The following is a 22,133-nucleotide window of genomic DNA, read 5'->3' as shown; positions in this document are numbered from 1 at the left end:
TGTATTATGCATTTAAAATTTCGATAAGAGGGTATATCTCCTACTAAGTGTTCTTATCACAATCAAATAAAATTAAATCAATAAAAGGTAACCTTTAGAGTTTTAAAAAAGAAGCATTTGTCGGGGCTTCCCTGGTGGTGCAGTGGTTGAGAGTCCGCCTGCCGATGCAGGGGACGAGGGTTCATGCCCCGGTCCGGGAGGATCCCACATGCCGCGGAGCGGCTGGGCCCGTGAGCCATGGCCGCTGAGCCTGCGCATCCGGAGCCTGTGTTCCGCAACGGGAAGGGCCACAGCAGTGAGAGGTCTGCGTATCGCAAAAAAAAAGAAGCATTTGTCATCCTTCTTATCATCACGTGGCCATCTGTCACACCAGGAGAGCTGCACCAGCATATAAATACAACTTTCTACACCAATAGACGTTTTTTTCCTAATCGTGCCCCACCATGAAACTTTAATACTACAAACCAAGGTACGATCTATTGAAATAGCACAGATATTTTTGTCCTCATGACTCCCTCAAGAATCAATTATCAACCCCCTTGGTTTTGGGGTTTGTTTTTGTTTTTTTTTTTCTTTTTTGGCCTTGTCGCGCGGCTTGCGGGATATTAGTTCCCGGACCAGGGATTGAACCCGGGCCCCGGCAGTGAAAGCACAGAGTCCTAACCACTGGACCAGGGAACTGCCTGTTATCAGCCCCTTGGAGTGATATTATCCCCACCATCCTTCCAAGCCTCCCTCCTGGAGAATGCTTGGTCTGTGTTAACCAGAAAAGCTCTGATGGGCATGTCCTGCCTATCCTTCGACACCCGTATCCTGACATGGTTCATCTGAATAACGCTGCTGTGCAAACCTCAGCAGATGCAGGACAGTCCACTTAAAACCCAGCCCGAGTTCTGACATTTAGAACTTTGTAAAAACAAATATATAAATAAGGCAAAAATATTGATCACCTATTTTTTTCTACCACTTATAAAGAGGAAAGAATTGTCACTGATAATTTTTGCAAAGGTGAGCCTGGACAAATGATCCTGCCTGAACTAAGTCGGTATGACCGTCCATGTGTTTTACCCACCGTTCTATGATGTATAATTGCTCAAAAGATGAAAACTGACAGAGAAGTGATGCCACCCAATAGCTGGGAGTTCTTAAATCACCGGCTGACGAGCTGTCTGCTATGCACTGCAGATCGCGAATTCTCTCCACCTTCTATTTAAATTTTGATTTAAATAATCTAATGTTCTGCTCAAGGTCAGAAAGATTCTGTGTTCATTAACTGTGGGGAGGTGGGATTTTTGCTGAGTATTAGGAAATAATCATGATCATTTCACAGCTAGGAAACAGGATAATCCACTGCTGAAAATAGCATCCACGCCAGCTTGGAAAGTGTTCTGTGGAAGAAAGTGTACTCAGGCAAATGCCAGCGACTTGTCACTTTGCCAGAATGTTCTTCTTCCTGGTGTGTGTTTTGGACCAACTTCTTCTTACATACCAAACACAGCCCCATCCCATCCTCAAACTGCCTCTAACGAACTGTGCTTTGGTAGCGAGCCCTCAGTCTGGCAGAAATAACCATGCAGCACTCATATTTGCTGTGAGAATGTTGGTGAGAATACTGTTCACTACATAAGCCAATGTTCTCTCCAAGACAGTAGAAATTATTCTTTGGTTTCAGCCCCAGGAATGGTCAGTTACCAGTTTATTTTTAGATACAAACCATGAACAGGAGAGCCTTGACATTTGCAGATTTGATCTGTGTATTTCCAACTGTTCAAAAGACTCTAGTCCTATGGGCTTCAAGTTTAACTCGCAGCCACTGCAGAGCTGGGGGGTGGTACGAAACTCTTGCTAACAAGTGGGTCTGACACCCCCGATGTGCAGGTGTTAGCACAGCTCAGCTGTGGGCTGACTCGCATCCTTCTCTACCACACTGTCCTGTCCCTTCATACTTCCCTCCCCCTGGGGGCTGCCAGGAAACTCGGAGCCTTCTAAAGTGAATTAGAATTCACAGCATCAGTTCTGGGTTTAATGACTTCAGAGTTTCCAGGTCCCCTTCCGAAGGGCCGAGGGGTCTGCACTGTGTCATTTCACCCTGAACGGAGTCAGACCTCTGCTCTGCGGGACCCTGAGCTGGGTTCTGCGACAGGACAGAGTAGAGCAGGAGGGGCGCAGGACCACGCCACAACCGGAAGTGCTCGCTTCCAGGAAGGAGTTCCGTCCCGGCAGAAGAAAGGGATGAGGGAAAACAAAACAGAAGGGGAAATGCTCATATTTCCCCCAGATGAAGGGGGGAAAAGGTCCTCTCTCCCAGCAAATGAGAGAGAAAGTGCCATTTCCGGCAGTTTTGAGAATCACTTCTGGGTATTTCCAGCAGAGGGCGCTCGGGTATAGGAAGAAAGGACAGCAAGGCGCGCTACCTCTTAGGGAAATCCCGAGAAGCCCAGACAGGTTGCCCACCCAGCTCCGGAGTTTCTATGTAGAAGGCTCTTGGGGTTACAATCTGGGTGGAAGCCGGGAGGGCTTCAAAAGTGTGTTTACACAGAAGGAGGAGGTGGAGTGGAATTGCCTCTAGAAGTCCTTGGGGCTTCAGCAGCCCTTAGAACAGTCACCGAAAATAGGTGAAGCAGTCCCAGGAATGAAGACCTACTGTATTACTAATAATTTTCCCTGGTATGTCTTATCATAGTAGCTTTCTGTACTTTGGCCTTTCACTTAATGAGTTCATTAAGTGAACTCATTCAGGCACTCATTAATGGTGCCTTCCATGGGCAAGCAAGATGTCACGTGCTGTCACATGCTGTGGAGACTTGCAACATGTAAATCCAGTCTCTGTCCACAATTAGACTTTTATAGTCTAAAAGTGGAGATTAAGCAAAAACACAAGTCATTGTATTCTGCAAGTCAGAATAGGGCCAACACCATGAGAAAGACACAAGTAGGTGACAGTAGGAAAGGAAAGTTCAAGGGAAGCTGGGGAGAATAATGAGAAAACCATTTGAGGACGGCAGCTCACACATCATTCCTTGCTTGCCCAGCTGTTATTCTAGGGCAATCTCCAGGGACTTACAAAGGTCCTGTTGTCTGGACATCAAAATGCCCTCTGAGGCAAGGACTGATAAAAACCATCACAGTTCGCCTTGGAGAACTTGATAATAGACCTCGTGTGTCTTTAATCCTATGACAATCATATAAGATTATTATTATTATACATTATTATTCTCAGATGAAGAAATTGAGCATGTGGTCACCCGTTAAATGTCCTCACGGTCAGGATCTGAATCTGAGTCTGTCCAAGTCAAATGCCTGTGTTGTTATTCTCATTTCCCCATTCTGCCTCTCTGGTGTAACTAACTCTCTTAGTAATTGTATTTTACTAAAAGACAATGTTTTGAAGGAAAAAGTATTTAAGAGCCAAAGGAGAAAAGCCTTGGCAACCTGTGGGCCTTTGAGGAAGACGGGAGGGATTTTTAAGATGGTCCTGACGACATACCCCAGAGGCACACAGCTTCTCCATTACTCCTAAGTATACCTTTTCCCTCTGCAAAACCACTGCTTAGCAACCTTTTTTGAATATTAATAATAATTTTCAAGAGACCTGAAATGAAAACCTTTGTCCTGAAAGCCAGGGGTCCTAATAGGAAAATGTTGCGTCTCTTTTCCACAAATCCTGTAGGTGGCGCCCATGCACTGGTTTCCATTGAAGGAAACCAGCGCTACCTTTCAGGAACCCTGATAGGCACACAGCATTCACCAAACAGAGTAACTCCTTTCATTCAAAGTGAGAAAGAAATAATAAGTATAGCCTTGCTCCCTGTAACTTCACCTAAAAAGTCTCCCTTTTAACAAGGCTTATGTTCACCTGGAGAGGATACAACGGAGAAGTGTCAGCTTCCAGACGCCTGAGCCTGACGGAACATATGACCTTGAGCAGACACCCAACCCACAAGAAGGGTTGGGTGTCTTGGGTTGGCGGTCTGATCTAGGCAGTCTCTAAAGTCCCTTCTAACTCATAAATATTTTGTTGACCCATCCCCACCCCGCCAAAAAGAATCGTGAAGAGTCCCTAAAGGGAAAAAAGAGGCATTTGTAAAATCAGACTTGAAAGGGACTGTGAGGGTGATCCAGCCATTCATTCTTGGAAATCCTCTGCCATATCTCCCTCCAGAGGTTGTCGCCGTCCAGGAATCATCAGTCCAGTACTTCACAGGACAGCCTGTATGACCACTGGAAAGTTCTTAACACAGTTTCCATGCTGGCCCTAACCCTCCATTCCCTGGTAAGTCTCACCCCACCGGCCAGCTCTCCATTGACCCAGAAGCAGCAACCATGCCCCCTACTTCTTCTTTTTTTTTAATTTTTATTTATTTTTGGCTGCGTTGGGTCTTTGTTGCTGCGCTCAGGCTTTCTCTAGTTGCATCGAGCGGGGGCTACTCTTCACTGCGGTGCACGGGCTTCTCATTGCGGTGGCTTCTCTTGTTGCGGAGCTCGGGCTTTAGGTGTGCAGGCTTCAGTAGTTGTGGCACGTGGACTCAGTAGTTGTGGCTCACAAGCTCTAGAGCGTAGGCTCAGTAGTTATGGCGCACGGGCTTAGTTGCTCTGCAGCATGTGGGATCTTCCCAGACCAGGGATCGAACCTGTGTCCCCTGCATTGGCAGGCGGATTCTTATCCACTGCGCCACCAGGTAAGTCCCTGAGTCCTTCTAACTTCAACTCACTGGTCTTATTTCTGCCTTCTGAATAAACCCAGTTCTTCTTCAACATGCCCATATATATATATCAGGGCAGTAAGTGACCCTCTGAATTCTTTTCATACCCAGACGATCCCTAGTACTGTACTTTAGTCATTCTTCTTTGACATGGTTTTGAACACTTCACCATCCCAGGTGCCCTGGTCTGACACACTCTAGTGAGCCATCAACGTCCCTCATAAGGTGCAGTACCCAGTACTGAGCACAGTACCCCTGCAGTGTATCACCTCCCTCCCTCCTGACCTATACTTCCTCTAACATAGAGGAATGATTTGAGGCACTCACATTAAGACTGTTGACTGTTGACTGTTGAACCTGTAATGCATGCAAATGCATAGATGATCTTATGCAATGCTATCCACTGCGTGTGTACCCCCTGCATCTATGCCAGACAACGCTGATCAGTGTGGCCCGCTGTTCCCTGGGATCCAGAAGCGTCCTCAGATTCCCTCTTAACACGATCTCCAGTCAGCCACTGAGAGCTGACACAGGTGCAGCTATTTGGTGCCCGAATGCCACGTTAAATCTCCCCCACCCTGTACCTCTGTGGCTGATTTTTATCTGACAAATCAAAGGCCTTTACATTTATCCTTCACTGAATTTATTGATATTAGATGTGGCTGACCAAGTCCATTTTCATCATCTGTATAACACAGTGCTTAACCGAATATCTACAACTCCATCCAAAAATTTCCTCCGTCCTATTTTTCTTTTAGTATTGCTCCCTAATGGTTACTGGAAATTGTCTATTTTATGATCTGAGGTATTTATGGAATGCACTTCTATGTTCTCTCTTTAGTTTCACAGCATCTCCATTTCATATTAAATTAGCTGCTTTGTAAAATTCATGGGGCACTGCACTATTTCAATTGCAAGCTTTTACTGGGAATCCGTGGGGTGCAAGCAGCAGCCATCAGTGTGATCCAGACCATGTGCAGTGCTCACAGCTCTTTAGCCTGATCCTTAATTCATCGCAATAATTTCTTCCCAGCATCGGTAGGCTCCGTGATCATCAACTAATAGTTTCCTGTCTCATTCTCGTTGTCACAGAAGCCATCAGGGCGGAAGACCTGAATCCTTTAAGAGCAGAAACTGGTACCAAGCTTTACTTTTCCTCTGCTCGGTCTCCCCCAGGACCCTGCAGCTGGAAGAGCGTGGAAATGGAATGTTCTGGTTTTGAACTTTTGTATGACATGCAACACACACAGCAGAGGTAGACAAAGACTCATAACCGGAATCATCCCCTTCCCACAAGATAGACTATAGAGGTTCAATGTTAAGTAATAGAAGGTTCTTAGGAACAAACCAGATCTTCCGGGGGGAGGGGGTGGGCTGTATCTCAGATCACAAGTCTTGGGTCCCTGAAGCAGTATCGCCATCAGATGATGTCCTCGTGGCTAAGAATGTAGATTTTGCACACCTAGCGTAACCACATATTACAGAACTCTGTATCACAGAAGGTCAGAATACGTTAAGTAGGTGTTGAGTTGTTGCCCAGCCTCACTTACCCATAGACAAGCAAACCAGATATTCTAGGAGACAGAATATGATTCACATAATTCCTTTTCCTCTCCCTGTCCTTTGGCCAGCCACCATATTACTGGGGACGTGATACTCTGCTAGACAATCTCTACTCTAATTGAAATTACCCAAAGACAACAGTGTGATGAAGTGGTTTGAGCATAGAAGCTGCAAAGAGAGATCCATTTTCCAATCCAACAAGGAGGTTAATGATTATATGTCACTTTGGAAAATCATCACCTCTTTGCTGAAATGAAAACTAAATCCAAACGCATGTTGCTTTGTGTTGGGTCAGACCCTCTAACCTTTAGGGGGAGAGGTCAAGGCCTCCTTCCCACCCTTATAAAGGAGCTCTGAGAAAGGACAAAATAGTGTCTCCAAGACGCATAATTTAGAAACATTACTAGATCTTTCTGTGGGAGGAAAAACAGAGCTCAAAAGCCCCTGCATCCAGCAACAAGCGTAGGCAAGAGGGACTCCGGGGCCCCTCTGGCTTGTGGGGCCTGGGAGGACGCCGCTGGGGTCCAGGTTAAAGGAAGCAAACCCAGAGTAGGTAGATTCCAGCTGGCTCTTTCCTGCGCCTTAGGACGAGAGGAAGAAAGAAATTCTGAGATTCTCGTAATATCCTCCTCAGCTTGTCAACAGGAGAGATGTGATAGGAATTTGGGGCAACCTTGTAGGAGGAATAAAAATACATATATATTTGCCTGCATGGCCCCTCTACCCCAGGAAACAAGCAACTCAGTAGGGGGTGGGAAGGGACTTATGGAAACATGTCTTCCAAAATGATGGGCATTCTGCAAGCAGGCGGCACTGTGAGAGAGTGAAGAGCAGAAGCCTGGAGTCAGGTGAGCTGGGTTTCCATCTTGGCTCAGCCTTGGATCACCTGTATGACCTTGAGCCTCAGCTCCCACCTCTGTTAAATGGGGCTAAGAATAGAACCCACCTCAGAGGGGTGAGACTGGAAAGGTCTGAAGCACATAAAGAGATTATCGGGGCTTCCCTGGTGGCACAGTGGTTAAGAATCTGCCTGCCAATGCAGGGGACACGGGTTCGAGCCCTGGTCTGGGAAGATCCCACATGCTGCGGAGCAACTAAGCCCGTGCACCACAGCTACTGAGCCCGTGTGCCACAACTACTGAAGCCAGCGTGCCACAACTACTGAAGCCTGCGCACCTATAGACCGTGTTACGCATCGAGAGAAGCCATCGCAGTGAGAAGACCGCGTGCAGCCACGAAGACCCAACTCAGCCAAAAATAAATAAATAAAATAAATAAATGTGTTTTAAAAAAAGAGAGAGATTATCGGGAGTGAGTGCAAAATAAGCGCTCCATAAATATTAGCCATTGTGATGATAACAAAGCTTGTCAAGCTAAGGTTAGAACACACTGATTTGGCGGCAGCATAATCAGAGCCCTTAATTCATATTATAAACACCCACATGGAGCCTCAGAAAGGTGAGCGATAGAAGACCAACTCCCTCAGGCAGCCCCCAGAGAGAATATCTCATAATGGAGGCCGCTTCTGGGTAAGTTTCATTATTAATCACATCAATTTCTACCCCTACCCCCAGCAGCAGGAGCAGCTCAGAACCTGGAAACAACTAAATACTGAGTGGTGACAATAGAAAAGTGGAAAATTTGTACAAAATCCCTGACCTCGTGGTGCTTCTGTTCTGGTGCAGGGAGAGAGACAACAAATAAATAAACCAATACAAATCAGATATAATGGTGTAAAGTATCATGAAGAAAAACAGAGCGAGGGAAGGGAATAGAGGGTGCTGGGGGTGGGACTTTGGATGTAGAGGGCGAGAAGGTCTTCTCAGAGGAGATGGCATCTGAGCAGAGAACTGACTGAAGGGAGGAGCAAACTGGGCATATGCAAAAGGAGCATGACACAGAAGAGCATGTGCAAAGGTCCTGAGGCAGAGCCTTGGTAGTCAGTGCTTGGGCAGGCCTGATGGCAGGAGACAGGCAGTTGGGGGCTTGATTAAAAAGGCAACTCACCACCACACACCTCCACTGGGTGCTCCTTTTTCTTTTTTCATAGTGTTCATCCCCTTCTAACAAGCTACAGGTTAGTGATGTAGTGTGTTTATTTTGTACTACCTCCCCTTGCCAGAATGCAAGCTCCCACAGCACAAGGATCTCGTCTGTTCATTTCATTGTTCCATCCCAAGCATCTAAAACTGGCCCTGCACAGAGCATAGAACACACAATTACTTGGTGAATGAAGGAATGACATGCTGGCCAAGATGAAGATGGAGTTTGTTCTAAGGACAATGGGACTTTGGGTAGATTTTGAGCAGGAAAACGACATGATCAAATTTACGTTTTGATTGCTTTAGCTACTGTGAGAAAAAAGACTAATATTGAATAGATGGTTGGATAGATAATTGAATGAATCCCAGGATCCGTAGCTCCTGCTTTTGCAGGGGAGGATTTTTCAGATGCAGTTCAAGCGGGACGCTGCTCTGCTAACGTTGGAGTTGAGCATTATCCTCGCTACATCCTGCCCCTTCCCTGTGGCTCTGAGGGACGCGGGGAGAGAACAGAGCAGAGAACTGCAGTGCAGTGCAGCGGGGAGACCCTCCCAGGAAGGCGCAGGGGGCTTCCAAAAGCTAGCAAGCCTCAACCCTTCAGAGCTCTGAGCAAGCACAGAGAGACTATATCTATGGCTGGTGTTGGCGCAAATCTCGGGAAGCTGCAGAGGGGGAGCGGGAAAAGCGCCAGGGCAGCCAAAGGGAGCCGGGCTCAACCGACAGACACATTTGCTTCCTGAGACACGCCCCACTGAGGGTACCGCCAGCTTCCTCGTGAGGAATTGGAGGTTAAAGCCAGAGCCATGCTGTAAGGTATCTGTAGTAAAGAAACTCATGTTTAAGCCAATGGTTTCAGAAATCACAGGTCTCAACTATGTGGCCCAGTCATTCTCAATTAACCTCTTTGATGTGACGGTGTAAGGTCCTGAACTAAAGAATTTCTTCAGGTGTTGATAAAGTTAACAATACCATGGGGTTAAGAGTACTGAAAATTTCTGTCGTCTGATGTCCAGAGTAGAGCGCCCCCTACAGGATGGCCCCTCAAGACCATCTGGGGGTGCCACCTTGTCCCACACACGTTCCTTTCTATGTCAGATTATTTTTATTGAACAACTTTACTGACTTACAGTGTGTGTGATAAAGCAAAGACTCTGTGTATATCCCATATGAGGCCAGATTCACTGTTTTCCACATTTAATTTTCAAGTGCACAGAATGACTGTTCACCTCGTCCCATATCAACATTTGCTCTAATCAGATGAGCAATTCATCTGCAGAAAGACGAGGCATCCATGTTCACTTATACAGGAAAGAGCTGGTAAAGTTTTCCCTCTTAGAACTCCACCTAGAGTCTTTCTTTTCCTCCTCGCTTTTGGTTTCCTCTTGTGGCTTCTATAATCCTATACAAGTGATATTTTACATTTCCTAAAACCTTTCAAAAGCTTGAAGTTTGGAAGATTAGACAGTATCGTCTTTCTCCTTTGGAAGAAGAAATTGCCGTCTTGTCCGTTTACCTATATCATTTTATGGGCCATTAACTGAATAGATAATGTTTCTCAGCAAAGGCTGAAGGGTAATTTACCATTTTCAACTTGACAACCACCCGTGATCACAAGAGAGCAATACAGAGAGAGGTGACACGGAGCTTTTATGAAGAGCACAGACCTGGTTGGAATTGGAAAGCTGCACGTGTTAGTCTCTTTTTCTGCACTTACACAGGAGATGAATGAGATGACTACCAATTTCTTCACTGTAATGAATCTCTGTTTTAATTGGAAATTCTGAATATCAAAAAGTCTGCCAATATGATGCTTTGGTTTCAGAAAACCAGAGGATATGTTTTGTTCTTTGTGATTCAAGAAATGGCTGGATGCAAGGCCAAAGATCTCATCCCAAATACCCACCCCTTGTGCCCTTGACTGTCGCCATCTTTCTGTTAGAGGCACGGGGGGGGGGGGGGGGGGCATTGAACTGCTTTGCTAGCCAGGGTCAGAACAGAGCTTAAGTCTCTCGGAAAACAGCTCTGCAGTGATTAGATAACTAGAATCAGGGAAGTGATAGTGCCTTTCCTTTTTTTTTCTTTTTAATTGAAGTATAGTTAATTTACAATGTTGTGTTAGTCTCAGGTATACAGCAAAGTGATTCAGTTAGGTAGGTAGGTAGATAGATATACTTTTTCAGATTCTTTTTCATTATGGTTATTACAAGGTACTGAATATAGTTCCCTGTGCTATACAGTAGGTCCTTGTTTATCTATGACTTTCCTTTGAAAAGATGTCAAACAAACAGAAAAAAAGGAGTTTCTGTCAAAATGCTGAGTTCTTGGGACAAAGTACAGCTCCATATCAAGTCACCCTGCAGCACCGCTTCCCCCCAGCCCCCATAACCTCTGACAGTCTGACAAGACCATGCTTCACTGCACCAAACGAGTCACTAAGGGCAGAGGGCTTCAACCACCACTGGCAAGGTCAGTTTCTTCCATCACAGGAGAACCAGCATAGCCCTTTTTTGTTTAACTGCGGTAAAATATACGTAACTTAAAATTTATTAATTTAACCTTTTTTTTTTTTTTGGCTGCACCACACAGCACGCGGGATCTTAGTTCCCTGATCAGGGATCAAACTCGTGTCCCCTGCAGTGGAAGCACAGAGTCCTAACCACTGGACCACCAGGGAAGTCCCATTTTAACCATTTTTAAGTGTACATTTCAGGGACACTAAGTACATTCCCGTTGCTGTGCAACTATCCCCACCATCCATTGCCAGAACTTTTCCATCTTCCCAAATTCAAACTCTGTACCCATTAAACACTGCCTCCCCATTCTCCCACCCCCCACCCCTGGCAGCCAACATTCCACTTGTGTCTCAAAGAATCTGTCTAATCTAGGGAACTCATATGAGAGGAATCATACACAATATTTTTCCTTTTGTGACTAGCTTATTTCACTTAGCATGATGTCTCCAAGGTTCATCCATGTTGTAGCACATGTCAGAATTGCCTTCCTTTTGAAGGTGACTAATACTCCATTGAATGCATAGACCACCTTTTGTTTATTCATTCATTCATCAGTGGACATTTGGGTTATTTCTGCCTTCAGCTACTGTGAATAAGGCTGCTATGAGCATGGGTGTACAAATATCTGAGTCCTATTTTCACTTCTTTTGGGTGTATACCCAGACGTGGAATTACTGCATCATATAGTAATTCTGTTTAATTTTTTGAGGAGTCCCCAGACTGTTTTCCAGAGCAGCTGCACAATTTTACGTTCCCATCAGCAATAACATCCCCTTGTTGCCGATTCATCAATCTATCACCAACGTCTTTGGCTCCAAATATCACCATTTTTCAATTCCACCTTGTTATCTGTCATGTTAGAGTTCAAGGACACAGAGATAAGAAATGGCCCTGTAAATGGACTTGTGAAATTTTCCCCACAGGAGGGTATGCTCAGCAATCAGCACATTGTTGGCTCAGGTGATGAGAAGATTTTAGTCTCGTGTTATACAAGCTCAGAAGGAAGAGGAATCCTTCAGGTTGCAGCATAAAGCCTGTGGGACACCCATTCTCTCCACCCAACTTCATCTCCTTCAAGATGTTGGCAAGGGCGCTGATACAAAGTCATGAACGGAGCTCCCCAGAATAAAGTAGGGGGTGGAGAGCTTTACTGGAAGAGGGAATGAGATGATGCAGGACCTGAACTAGCCTGAGACGCTTCCCTTCCCACCAGGGAAGTGAGCACTTCTCATCAGAGCCTGGGGCGGGGTCTTGGGGAAAGTTCCTATCAATGCTTAAAGAATGAGGATTAAAGGTGGTTCTTTAAGGTTTGATATCCAGGGCAAAAGCCCCAGCCAGACTTTAAGAATTTACACTTGCTTCAACTGATCTGTGTTTTCTCTTAGGAATTTTAAACCCGGTGGTAGAGACTGAGGATAAAACCCATTAGATTCTGTATATATGCGTTAATATATGATATTTGTTTTTCTCCTTCTGACTTACTTCACTCTGTATGACAGTCTCTAGGTCCATCCATGTCTCTACAAATGACCCAATTTCGTTCCTTTTTATGGCTGAGTAATATTCCATTGTATACAATGGAATACATTATTTATACAATGGATAAAGGAGATGTACCACATCTTCTTTATCCATTCATCTGTTGATGGACACTTAGGTTACTTCCATGTCCAGGCTATTGTAAATAGAGCTGCAATGAACATTGTGGTACCTGACTCTTTTTGAATTATGGTTTTCTCTGGGTATATGCCCAGTAGTGGGATTTCTGGGTCGTATGGTAGTTCTATTTTTAGTTTTTTAAGGAACCTCCATACTGTTCTCCATAGTGGCTGTATCAATTTACATTCCCACCAACAGTGCAAGAGGGTTCCCTTTTCTCCACACCCTCTCCAGCATTTACTGTTTGTAGATTTTCTGATGGTGCCCATTCTAACTGCTGTGAGGTGATACCTCATTGTAATTTTGATTTGCATTTCTCTAATAATTAGTGATGTATATTAATATGTGTTGGTTACGTATATTAACACATATATGTGGAATCTAGAAAAATGTCACAGAAGAACCGGTTTGCAAGGCAGAAATAGAGACACAAATGTCGAGAACAAACATATGGACTCCAAACGTGGGAAAGTTGGGGGGTGTGGTGGGATGAACTGGGAGATTGGGATTGACATGTATACACTAATATGTATAAAACAGATAACTAATAAGAACCTGCTGTATATAAAATAAATTAAAAAAGGAGAACTTTTCAAAATTGAAAAAAAATACAATTTAAAGCCTTAACATAAAAAAAGAAATGTATATTACTATCATGTCTGTTGTATTACTATTAGTTTCTTGCACAGTCTTAGAAGTAAAAACAAAAAAATCTAAAATAAAAACCCATTAGAGAAGGGAGAGTCTTGAAGGCTGATAAGGGTTGAGTTGTGTCATCTAAAAAGATATCTCAAAGTACTAACCTTCCCTCACCTGTGAACCTTATTTGGAAATAGTCTTTGTAGATGTAATCAAGTTAAGATAAGGTCATTAGAGCAGTCCCTAATCCATTGGAGGGGAGCTGGTCATGTGAAGATAGGTGCAAAGAAGGAAATTACACTAAGGAAAGCCTTTCCCTAGAGGTTTCAGAGAGAGCATATCTCTGCCGACATCTCGATTTCAGACTCGTGGGCTCCACAACTCTGAGAGAATAAATTTCTGCTGTTTTAAGCCACTTAGATTGTGGGACTTCGTTCTAGCAGCCCTAGGAAACTAACACAGAGCCCAATACCTAGAAACCACACCCTACACACACGTTCACATCACTATTGTTTCCGTACTTATTATGAGAGCTGTTGGGTTACGGAGGCTTTTTGAGGAAATGATCTCCTGTCATAATTTCAGATTTCCCTAAGTGTTTATGGACTTTAAAATCATAACCTGAGTTGATGAATTTGTCTCCTGCTGGAAGGTTTTCTTGGTGGTACGTAGACATTCCTTTTCTTTTTACTGTTAACATTTTAGTTTATTTTTTTATTATTTTTTAATTATATAAAAAATAATTTAGGGCTTCCCTGGCGGCGCAGTGGTTGAGAGTCCGCCTGCCGATGCAGGGGACACGGGTTCGTGCCCCGGTCTGGGAAGATCCCACATGCCGCGGAGCGGCTGGGCCCGTGAGCCATGGCCACTGAGCCTGCCCGTCCGGAGCCTGTGCTCCGCAACGGGAGAGGCCACAACAGTGAGAGGCCCGCGCACCGCAAAAAAAAATTCAGGGAAAGAGTCAAACGCAGAAGCTTCTTGCCTGGCCAGGCATCATTAATCAGTAAAAAACATTCAGATTGGGATTTGCATGACAGAAATTTCTGCATCCTTCTTCAATTTACAGACCTACGAGTTGTTGGATGTCACTTCCTGTAACTTACATTTTTATTTTAATAATCTTAAAATTAAAATATTAGCAAGAAAAAATGTTAACGAGTGTTTTGACTGGGTCATGATCCTACCATATTAAAAAAAAAAAACCCTTAGGAGTACAGGAAGAGGATATTAGTCAGTAGTCTTGAAAAAAAATAGTCTAAGAGGATAATTAAGGAGCTCATGAAAGGTAGGATACATAACATAGAATTGAAAGAAGGTTCTTAATTGTTAAGTGCTGTCCAGCTAATATATTTCCTTTTGGATGAATATTGGGGAAATATTTGAGAAGTGAGACAAGACAGACATTTTAGATGTTGGCTAATAACTTTTATGCATTCTTGATAAAAATGCTATAATATTGCACAGCACTTCTCATGCTGTCTGCCAAGTGACTCATTTTTTTTTTTTAATGAGGGTGGGGTGAGCACCCTCTGTCCAAACTCTTTGTTTCAGGAATGGCTCCCTCCAAGTTGATGCAGGGACCTAACCTTGACCTGGTCATGGCTGGTTAGCCCCGTTGGGAACCTGGCTCAAATTGTGGCAGTTAATCCTCTTCTCCTTGGGAACCCCTGTGCACTGTTGGTGGGCCTGTAAATTGGTATGGCCACTATAAAAAACATATGAAGTTCCCCCCCCAAATTAAATATAGAACTACCACATGATTCAGCAGTAACCTAAAGGGCTACCAGCAGATGAATGGATAAAGAAAATGTGATGTACATATAATGGAATACTATTCAGCCATAAAAAAGAAGGAAATCCTATTATTTGTGACAACATGGATGGAACTTGAGAGCATTATGCTAAGTGAGATAAGTCAGACAGAGAAAGACAAATACTGCGTGATCTCCCTTATATTAGACTCTAAAAACAAAACAAAAATTTCATAGAAAAAGAGATCATATTTGTGGCTACCAGAGGCAGGGGATGGGGAGTGGGGAGTTGGATAAAGGAGGTCAAAAGGTACAAACTTCCAGTTATAAGATAAATACTGGGGATGCAATACACGGCATGGTGACTATAGTTAACACTGCTGCATAGTGCATTTAAAAGTTGTTAAGAGAATAGATCCTAAAAATTCTCTTCACAAGGAAAAAATCTTTGGTACGCAGGCCTCTCACGTTGTGGAGCACAGGCTCCGGATGCGCAGGCTCAGCGGCCATGGCTCACGTGCCCAGCCGCTCCGCGGCATGTGGGATCTTCTCGGACCGGGGCACGAACCCATGTCCCCTGCATCGGCAGGCGGACTCTCAACCACTGCGCCACCAGGGAAGCCCGTGTGTAGTCTTAAATACAGCCAATAGAGCCAAAAGCCATAGGACTGGCTCTCTCTTCTACTTCTTCCCTTCCTATGACTTATACCTTTTATTAATTCAAGAACATTATTTGAGAAACATTTATTGAATGGCTACATGTACAAGACTTCCATAGTGTGATTAAAAACTAATGACATCATTGATATTTGGCGATAAAATGTGAGAATTTCAAGAAAACATTCTCATTCACTTGAAAGAAAACCATTTCAAAGGTTTAAAAAAATCATAAAATATAAAATATGCATTACATGTTACTTACTATTATATATGCTATATGTTGTGTGTGTAGATAAATATTAGATAGATATAAAATCTTCTTCAATTACCTTTTTAAAAAAATAACACTGTTTGAAGTGAAAGGACTCATTTATCTTTGCTTTCAGCCCATGTAAATATTTAAATAATACAGTATTAACATTTTTGTGCTGCTTCCCATTAGCTTGTAGATTGAGCCGTACTCTGGCTGCCTCTCTACCTTCCTGGGGGCAGTTCTTTAACTTCAAGAACAGTGATTTAAAAAAAAAAAAAAAAAAAAAGGAAAAACAAGATAATCTATCCTTACTTACAAGCATAACAGAGTGTATTTAACTTTACCACATATGATAGAGGTATATATGCTGTAAAATTCGGGAAAGGAACTTTCTAGTAAACTGATGATTTGTGGGAAAAAAATAACATGAGTATGGAAAATCCAGTGTTCCAATCTGGAGCTGTTTCTGGTAACAGCTTCATGGTAGAAAGAATCTAATCAATGTCATTCATATGCACCAGACTTCCCCGGACTGTTTGGCAAGCACAGAGTAATAGTTATTACCTCCTCTCTGCCCCTGATGGGAAGTTAACTCCCAAAGCTCTCGTTCTCTATCCCATCACCTGGGGTAAAATAAAGCAGTATCAGACAGTGTTTATGAATTAAGTTAGTTCCATGTAATAACTTTTCTCCAAATCTTGGCCAGTTTTCTAATTCTCAATTCATGTTTCTCCAAGTTTTACAATAGTAGTTTTGAAAAACACAGTTTAGAATTGTTTTCTGTATGGTCTACTAAATAGATCAGTCTAAGTTCAATGTACTGTTTGTTCTAGAATCAACAAGTCATAAGGATGCCCATAGCCATGGTTAGACATCTTTGTCTTATGATTGCATCTTACTGGTCACCAGGAGAAAGGACAGAATATAAGTATTAATAAATTTATTAATTTATGACATTTGTTGAGGACTTTCTACATGCTAATATGTTGGTTAAGGATATATAACAATAATAACAATACCATCATTATCTCATTTTAATCTTCATAGCAATCTTATGAAGCAGATGTTATCTCCATTTTACAGAAGAGAAAATTGAGCCAACTTTTGCCTAAAGTCACAGAGTTAATAAACCCACTGTGTCTCTGCCCAAAACCATGTTTTCTCCACTTTGCTCCAATGCCTTCTTGGTTTTAAGAAGTTCAAACTAATAGAAAACTAAGGAGACTGTGGATAAAAATACAATGGGATAAGTACATAGCAAGGGAGTTGCACAGTGCTTTGGGTACCACACAGAAGGGTTAGATTTTTACACTGAACATGGAGAGTGGAGAGAAGCCAGCAGGACATACAAAATTCGTCTTCAGGGAAATGAATTCTCCAAGTCAGTGGGACCAGGAGATAAAGGAGTGTATAATATTACAACCTGTGGAAATGACATGAGCATATACACAGAAGCTTGCAGTAGCCCAGATCATTCCATAAACCTCAAATCAGTGAGTTCACCTGGGGTGACGGATACTCAGCATTGAAGGTGGGCAGTGGGTAGAGACCAGACCATAAAGAGTCCTGTAAGCCTCAGGAAAGAGGGTGCAATGTATTCTGAGAGCAGCGGGGGATCTGGAAGGAAAACTGAAAGCAAAGGAGACTTGATCAGAGTGTTTCTTGGAAAATCATTCATGAGACTCTGAATTAAGGGAATGACCATTAGATGGACGAGGGAAAGTTTGAGAGATAGTTTGTAGTTGGAGTGGAGTAGGACCTGGAGACCAACTGGATGTGGAGGACAAAGGAAAAAGGAGTCCAGGGTCCTGGGTGACTCCCAAGTTTCTGGTGATGCCATTAAGTGATAACAGAAAATCCAGGAAAGACAGTTAGTTAGGAAAGGAGTTCAATTTGAGATATAAAAAGTATGTATTTGGAAGTAACAGGTTTGGGTTTTAGGAAAAAGACCTGGCCAGAACTACAGAATCACCAGTGGTAGTAGAAGGCACAGAAGGAGAAATTCACTCAAAAATGGCATACAGGGACTTCCCTGGTGGTGCAGTGGTTAAGAATCCACCTGCCAATGCAGGGGACATGGGTTTGAGCCCCGGTCCGGGAAGATCCCACATGCTGCACAGCGGCTGGGCCCGTGAGTCATGGCCGCTGAGCCTGCGCGTCCGGAGCCTGTGCTCTGCAACGGGAGAGGCCACAGCAGTGAGAGGCCCGCGTACCGCAAAAAAAAAAAAAAAAAAGACATAAGTAGAGGGAATTCCCTGGTGGTCCAGTGGTTAGGACTTGGAGCTTTCACTACCATGGACCCCAGGTTCAATCCTTGGTTGGGGAACTAAGATCCTGCAAGCCACATGGCATGGTCAAAAAAAAAAATGATGTAAGTAGAAAGAAGACTTCTTGAAATTTTCTCTTGTAAATTTAGGATATTATTTGATGTTTATCTTGCCTCTTTATATAAAGTAACAAAAAAGGTAAATGTTGACTGACTAGACTATATCTGGCATACTGTAATTATACTCAGGAGACAAAAAATGGTGGATAGTATTAACATTATTAGAAGAATAAATTATCTAAATGTTTCACTTAACTCAGTTTATTTGCTCCCAGTCAAATCTACAAATGGTACAATTCTGTGTTTCACGGTGCTATTTTTTTAACTTAGATTTACCCTCACTTTTTTAAATTGAGGTATTTTTTTAGTTGATGTACAATACCATATATTTCAGGTGTCCCACATTGTGATCCACAGTTTTTAAAGGTTATACTCCATTTATAGTTATTATAAAATATTGGTTATATTGCCTGTGTTGTACAATATAGCCTTATAGCTTTTTTATTTTATACAAAGAAGTTTGTACCTTTTAATTCCCTAGCCCTGTCTTGCCCCTCTCCCTTCCCTTTCCCCGCTGGTAATCACTAGTTCTCTACGTCTGTGAATCTGTTTCTTCTTTTGTTATATCCACTAGCTTGTTTCACAGTGCTATTTTAACTAAAGAATATATTGCAAAATATATATATATATATATAGCAACTCGTAATAAATAAACATTTACAAACCCACATAATTTCTATTTTTTTCCTCAGTTGCTTTACTACTTGAATGACTACTAATGTAGCTTAAAGATTTTTTAATTGCTTCTTTTTCTTGCATATTTATTTGCATTCCTAAATTTACTTAACAAAAGGTTTTCTTATTTGCATAGATCAATCTTGAATGCAAAGCCTATAGAATATACTTGCAAGCAGACAATAGCTCTGCAGGGTTAAGGTATTAGAGCGTGACTACCTTTGATTGTTTAAAAGATGGGCTAAGTGCTTCTTTTTAACCTAAATAGAGACCCCACGAGCACAAAGAACCAAAGTCAGTCATGGGTCCCTGCAACACCTTTACACAATTAAATGAAAAACTCTGAAAACTCCTAAAAGGCTTTTAAAACTTGCCAAAAAAAGGAAAAAAAAATCATCTGTGTCACTCATTGCTACTAACCTCATTGCAACCACTGCAATTATTTTAACACACACTAATTAGATTTATTAGGTCATGGTGTTTGGGCTGGGTCTTTGCTAAAAGGAGCACGCAGTCCAATCTGTAGATTATTAACGAAGAGGGTCTATATGCCATAAAGTCCATTCTGACCTTTTTATTTTTTCATGAGACATTCATCAATGAATGGATTAATAGGACCACAAAGGAAAAGTGAAGCGTTTGTGCACCATAATTCATCCTCTAAAAGAATGATTAACTGACAGATTCTATTGAATGCCAAAACCTAACATCAAATTTTATTCTTCAACTGATGCAGCTTAGGAAAGTAGTTATAAAATAAACATTTTTATAAGTCCACAGAGAGAAAGCCTGGGAAAGCATGCCAGGTACTCGAGTCAGTGGTTATGATTCCCAATAAATTCTCCAGGAAATTTAGTGAACTTAGTCTTTTATTCATAATCTACCCTAGTTTTCTGGTTAAAATGGAAATGCTAGGGACCTCCCTGGTGGTCCAGTTGTTGGGACTCCTCACTCCCAATGCAGGGGGCGTGGGTTCCGTCCCTGGTCAGGGAGCTAAGATCCCACATGCCACACGGTGCAACCAAAAGGAAAAAAAAATTAAAATAAATAAAGTTAAAATGGGAATGCTAGTGCTTAGTGGATTAAAAAAATATTGGGGGGGGAAATATTTCACACATACTTTTGTAATATTTGAGTTTTATATGATGAGCGCACAGTACTTTTGTAATTATACAAAACAAGAATTTTTAAAATTAAAAAAATTTTGGACAAAATGTTGACCTTCACCATTTTTTTCAAGAAAGAAAATGGAATGCATGCAGGATGCAGGCTCTATTTCAAAGCATCTAGTCTACGAAATTTGTAGTTACTATTTACCCCTTTCAAAATTTCTCTGAAGTACACCTTCCCAGGTATCTGATTATTCAACAGCTCCCCTCCATGTTACTCCAAATGTAGTGCCAGACAGAAGCATCCTTTCTGATTTTTTTTTCCTGCACAACATACAAAGCTGAATCTTACACTCTCTTCCCTCCTCAATGGATAAAAACCAAGTCTGTAAAACTTGAAAGAAGGCATAAAGGAGAAGCAGTTTTGAAAATAGAAGTTTGATTTGATTATATTCTTTTTTCTTTAATTCTGATTGCCTTTGTCTAGTTACTTGTGAGTTTAATTTACATCTAATTTCCTGTTTGACTATTCACTATATTTGCACCATATTTACACAAAGGCTTTAGAAAGTATGCAAAACATCGTTCAATGTGTGCCGTAGATTAAGATGAAACTACAATACTTATTTTCCCGGTTCTGCAATGAATTTGAAAGTTTCTGCCTGAAGATAAGATCCTGAAAAGAACACTTGTCTTTTCCTTTCGGTTAAACTTTTCTCTTCATGTTACATCTGCACACTTTACACCGTGAAAAAATAATTAACATTTTCACGAACGCTCCTTCCTTTCTCAGACCCGCCAACCTGAGTTGTGCGGTCTAACCTTGCTCGTGAGTCTGTGGAAACAAATGGAAATGTTTATCTATAAACTCGTACTAGGTTCCCACCCATTCTCATGCTGACGGTTATATGCCAAGAAGCCAGACATAGAAAGTAGCGTCATCGTCATAATACACTGAAACTATAGGATTCCATAAATAAATTGCTGATAAATGTTAGTAACCAGTTTTTTTCACTCTGCATTTCTCTCTCTGATGTTTTTTTAGTTGCTCGCACGCACACACACGCACACACACACTACTATACTAGAGTAAATTAGCTTTTTGTCCCTTGCCAGAAGGAAGCTAAGACGCTAAGAGGTAATGAGTTTTATTAACTCTCAGAATGTCTGCAAAGTAGCCCAGCATCAAAGGATCGGATCCCTTTTTAGTCACTCCCCAAAGACCTACTTACAGGAGCAAGCGCATCGGTGCCTAATTGATCAGCAAAATGCCGGCTGAGGCATCTGCTTCCAGTCGCTCGCTGTTCCTGTACCATCTCCACCGCCTGTAACGAACTTACCGAGACACACACTGCGCTGTACAGGAATCAACGAGACCTGTTCCCCAAGTGTGCGGCAAGCTCATTTGTCTGGAACTGGGATAGTTTTTTTCCATGTTACAATCGTTGTGAGGTTCTTTGGCTGGGACACGAAAACTCCCTAAGTCATTCTGATACTTTGTGATGAAAAAAATAATTGAAAGCAAAAGTGAAATTAAACAAAGCTTTGCAAACCTAGACTAAGAAATTGGTTTATTTTTCGCTAACTCCGGGGCTTGAGAGAAGCAGAATTAGAGACTTCCCGTGGCCTCAGGTCTGCAGGTGTGCGTGTGGGCTCTGTTTGCTTCCTAGTGAGTGACCTCCAGTTAGTACATTTAAGGAGGAGCCTGGTTCCCCTCTTTGGCACAGGTGTGCCCTATCCTTAGCCTATCAATCGAGACAAGTAATCCCTTCACCTGTAGTGAACACACTTTCAAAAGGAGCCCCTAGACTAGAATCAGAGTTTGTCAGGGTGGGGTTCCTAGACCTGCAGCTTCTCGGATCTGGTTAGAAATGCAGATGATCAGGCCATACCGCAGATTTTCTGAAACTGGAACTCTGGCGGCGGGGGAGCCCAACCATCTGTGCTTTAGCAAACCCTCCGAGCGATTCTGAGGCAGGCTCAAGTTTGATAAGCACTGGATTCGCTTTGTGTTTCCCGAACTATCGTGGTAATTAAAAAAACAAATCATCCGGGACCTTGATTAAAACTAAGCATTTCTGGAACCCTTCCCTGCAGATTCATTCCGTGGAGCTGCTCTGGGGCCCGAGAATTTATTTTAACCAGCAGCCAGGGTGCCTCTTCTCCTCCTAGGGCTCAGT

Source organism: Grampus griseus (genome assembly GCF_964374135.1).
Source record: "Grampus griseus genome assembly, chromosome: 17".
NCBI classification, from domain to species: Eukaryota; Metazoa; Chordata; class Mammalia; order Artiodactyla; family Delphinidae; genus Grampus; species Grampus griseus.
Note: the sequence above shows the minus strand (reverse complement) of the source record.